Source organism: Callorhinus ursinus, unplaced genomic scaffold (assembly GCF_003265705.2).
Source record: "Callorhinus ursinus isolate GAN/ISIS: 27379988/994484 unplaced genomic scaffold, GSC_fseal_2.0 scaffold68, whole genome shotgun sequence".
Taxonomy (NCBI): domain Eukaryota; kingdom Metazoa; phylum Chordata; class Mammalia; order Carnivora; family Otariidae; genus Callorhinus; species Callorhinus ursinus.
In genome coordinates, this window is record NW_027397130.1 from 493,051 (window position 1) to 497,324 (window position 4,274).

Genomic DNA, 4,274 nt, shown 5'->3' on the forward strand with positions numbered 1-4,274 from the left:
CTCTCACGCTGAGATCTCTCACGCTGAGATCTCTCACGGTGCCCGAGCCTCTCCGTGCAGTGAAAACCCAGCCTGACTGACGTTTCTCCGTGGATGTGCATGAAGCTCTTGTTTTCAACGTGTGTTTGTCCAGGGGGAATGGCCGTCTGCTCAGCTCCGGATGACGCGAGATTCCAGATGACGGCAGCTCGGCCTTCCCCTGCCACAGCTGCTTTCATGAGAGCGCAGCACGTGCCTGATGAGTGTGAACCCCGGGGACTCTGGCGAGAGCAGCGGGACAGAGAAATGTCCTCGACCTCACAAGAGGGCCTTTTTGTAAACCTCCTCTTCACATCGAAGTGCTAGTTTACGAGCACGGGGGAGATCGGGAGATTATGCAGGGCGGGTCTGACACGAATTTGATAAAGTTTTTGCTATGTTATTTATCCTGTTTGGGGATCAATAAGTGATTTATATGCATATTTTTCTGTAAATCTACATTTTTTTTGTACACGATGTCCCACAAGTTACGAAGCAAAGGGAAGACAATGCCAAAGATATCTCTAGTTGTCGAACGGCCACAACATAGTTACGTCAGATCCAGATGGGCGAGGAAATTATCATCCGGAGCCGTTTCGGTAAGGAAAGAAGTGGACGCTGTTATTTAAGAGAATGTTTCTCGACAATAAAACGTATACTTGTTTCTTGGTAGGACTGTTGGCTGGTTCTTTCTGATTCCGTATGTTCACATAGCCCTTTATTTCATTTGCTTCATCACCTGTGTCCTGAACATGGCGTCTGCTGATAAGAGACTCCCTTCCCTGGAAAGAAACACAGAGACAGAAAGTGGAAGTATGAAGGAGAGACCCTGGAACGTGTGCCCATCCGGGAAAACAGCAGAGGGGGCTCTTGACTCCCCCTGGGGCACTCACAGATGCGTCAGGCACCCCGGACAGACAGACAGACAGACCCTTATCGCTGATCACAAGAGCTGCGTAAGAGGCCTGGGGCAGGGTCTCACCTTCCTGGCTGTAGCTCTCTGACATCTCTCGGCAGCAGTTGATGGTTACAATGAGGAATCTTTAAAAAGTAAGTAGCAATGAGAAAACGCCCAGTTCTCAGTTTCTATTAACTATTTACAGATTTTTAGAAATTTAAGGGACTCGAGAATCGGAAGCAACACCTCTATTCGGAAGGCCAGAGGAGAAATGAGGCTGGCCACCCCTGGCCGCTGAAGGCCTAGGGCGAGGCTTGAGGCCGCGCAGCCCCCTGAGCACGATGGGGACAAATGTCCACAGGGGAGCAGGCGAGGGGACAGCAGGTAAACCCTGAGGGGACAGTGCCTCTGCAGGGGCTGCCGGCCTGGGAGGATGTCCTGCTGGGGCCACAGCACCTTCTCTCCACCCGGCAGTGGATGGAGAAAGGGTCAACCCACTGACCATGAGTGCGGGGACAGGCAGGGTGCCCAGGATGGGTGTCATGTGACCTGCTGTGACCGATGCGGGGCCGGCCCAGGTGGGGCATCTCTTTCCCACGTGGGTGACCAGGAGGGATGTGAGGAGAGGCCCAAGTTGAAGGGAGCCCCTGTGGCACCTCTTCTCCCCTGTGAAGAACAGACTTCTGGAGAACCAAAGCTGCAGGTCCCTAGGTCAAGGACGGCAGGGGGGCACTGGAACATGTCCCCTGGTGGCAAGGTCACACCAGACCAAACAGGGCTCTCCTCCCTTCCATTCAGTTCCATCTTCAGCTAAAGGACTCCTTAAGACTGCCACTAATGTTCTAGAAGGAATATAGCCTCTGTGACCTGGAGTTCTTCCTGGGGGACAAAGGACGCCTGGAGCCCCCAGAAGCTGGCAGAGGCAGGAAGGAGTCCCTAGATCTGCACCTGGACCTCAGACTCCGGCCCCAGAGCCCCCAGAGCTGTGAGAGGGCAAATCTCCGCCGTGCTGAGTACCCCCAGTGTTGTGCGGGCCCCAGGACACTCCACAACAAGAAGTTATACTTCACAGTAGAAAGTGCTTTAGCAAATCCAAGTGGCATTCCTAGGAAAGAGAAACAAATAAACCGGAATATGGAATGTATTATGAAGTAAAGCATGCATGTTTGGGTGGTAAATATACTGAAAATATAATCAAATGTAAACTGAACGCTAGAAAAACTGCTCTCACACGTTGTCTGTCTCTTCCATGGCCCTCCCCACTGGCAAAACCCACCCAAAGTGTAAACAGGAATGCCAGATTATGCCCCAGATGTTTGTAATTCTCTTCGTAAGCATCTAGATTCAAAATACATTACGTACAATTATGTCTTCAGTTGCCCTGTGAAAATTACTGCAACGCAGAATAATCTCCTGGACAGAGAACTCACAGCTTTGATAGGAACTATCTAGGCAAATATTAAATCTGGAAAAAAGTATCAATTACAGGGCTCCATAACATTGGTCTGCCAAGGAGTCGGAGGTGGGAGCGGCTGCCCTTTGCTGGAGAACCACCTCTTTAAAGCAAGTGCTTGGAGAACAGGGCAGTCGTCCCAGCTGTTGCGGATCAGATTGGGCCAGATGCGGGAGGTCCCAGCCAGGAGGGCTGGCGCCCAGCTGGGGGGCGAGGCGGGAGACAGCCGGTGCTCACCCTGTTCACTCCCAGCGATGCGCGTGTTCTCAGGTCTTCCTTCCCCCCCAGGGCCCCGGCCTCTTCTGGGAGTGTTCTCATGCTGTTGGCCAAACAGAGGAACTGGATGAGGCTGTGCCAGGCAGGGCACAGGCGAGTCAGTGGTAATGGGCTGGCTTCATGTAAGCAGGCTGGCAGGTGCCAGACGAAGTTCCCTACCCTGGCATGAGGATCTGGCGCTCCCTGAGCAGAGGCTGAGCTCTGTCCTGGGCTGGCAGTAAGAAGCCATAACAGACACAGACACCTTGCAGAGTACCCCGTCCCCAGTGGAGACACACAAGGTATTCTGAGACCCCGTGAAGCATTTCTCTCTGTGGCCTGTGTTGTTAACACACTAGATGTAATTTTCCTCTTACAGACAGGAAGTTGGGCTTTAGTAGGGAACACACGTAATGCCTACGCCCTCCATCCCTGGCTCAAACCCCAGTCTGCGCCCCGGAGGTGAGAACGTGCCCCCTCCCACCTAGGAGAGGGAGTCAGGGAGGAGCCTGGCACTCATTTCGAGCCACTTCTCCCATCCTCTGCCTAAAGACATGTGAGCTACCGACGGGCTGTGCCGGTTTCCTAGGGCTGCCAGAAATAGATGGCTCCAGCAAGGGACACCCACGTCCTCACCGTCTGGGGGCTGGGGGGGGGGGGCCCTCCCAGGCCTCTTCCGGCACCTGGGTGTGACTGCAGTTGTCAGCACGTGTTGGCTCGCAGCTACGTGGCGCCAATTTCAGCCTCTTCCCATCAGGTGGCCAACCCTCTGTCTTCTCCCCTCCCCTTCTCCACTAAGGACGACACTCGTCATGGATTCAAGGTCCACTCTAGATCCAGGGTGATCTCATCTTAGGGTCCTTAACTGCACCTGCAAAGGTTCTCCAAATAGGGTCACAGTCGCAGTTCTGCGTGGGCATGTCTCTGGGGGTCACCATTGGACCCATTCCAGGGGGTGGTACAGCTTTGAGTTTCTGGAGTTAAGATACAGTGGCGAGGAGCGCCCTCAGCAGCACCCCCAGCCTACTACTGTCTGTCGCAGAAGGACCTGGAGTGACATAGGAACTGCGGGAGGCCCCAGATCAAAGGAAGGGCTGAGGCTCTCACTTCCCTGAGTGCCCGCTTTGGTGACCACAGGTGCCCGTGTGCAGAGGTAACACCCGGACTGCTGGGGCGAGGCTCTCCAGCAGCAGGGTTCTTTCTGAGTCTGTGGGCTGCAATGAACAGCCCCAGGTCTGTGAGTCTGTGATTAGATCCTGGCCCCTGTCCCAAACCACGGGCCACCAGCCTGAGACCCCCCCACATACGGAAACTGAGTTACTCCGACTCTACCAGCAGGGCATGCATGGGCAAATTCGGACCCCAGGGCCCCAGGGCAGAAAGGGTGCCGCCTTGCAGGGTGGGTCAGCAGCCCACGGGTGCAGATGGGAGGAGAGGATGGGAGGGGCGGGAAGGGGTGCTGCCTGGACTGTGGGTGTCTGGGTGCAAGGGGAAAACAGGACACAGGGCAGTGAGAGGGACCAGAGGGTTGTCTGAGGAGCCCCTAGGCCATCCCTCTTGTCTCCGGGGCCACTCATGTTGGAGGGCCACAGCCCAGCTGCCCTGTGCCAGAAAGGCCAGACTTCGTCCCTCGAGGGGATGGTCTGTGTG

General features: G+C 55.0%; 1 long non-coding RNA gene across 2 annotated transcripts; it reads right to left on the reverse strand.

The window, feature by feature from the left end:
* Positions 1-1,641: 1,641 nt before the first annotated feature.
* Positions 1,642-4,274, reverse strand: LOC141371316 (uncharacterized). Of its 2 annotated transcripts, none has more exons than XR_012376183.1 (3): positions 3,308-4,274; positions 2,607-2,688; positions 1,642-2,021 (listed from the first exon to the last, which is right to left on the reverse strand). It is a non-coding gene; the product is annotated as an uncharacterized lncRNA (long non-coding RNA). The 2 variants fall into 2 exon arrangements; XR_012376184.1 differs by lacking the exon at positions 3,308-4,274 and adding an exon at positions 2,805-3,091.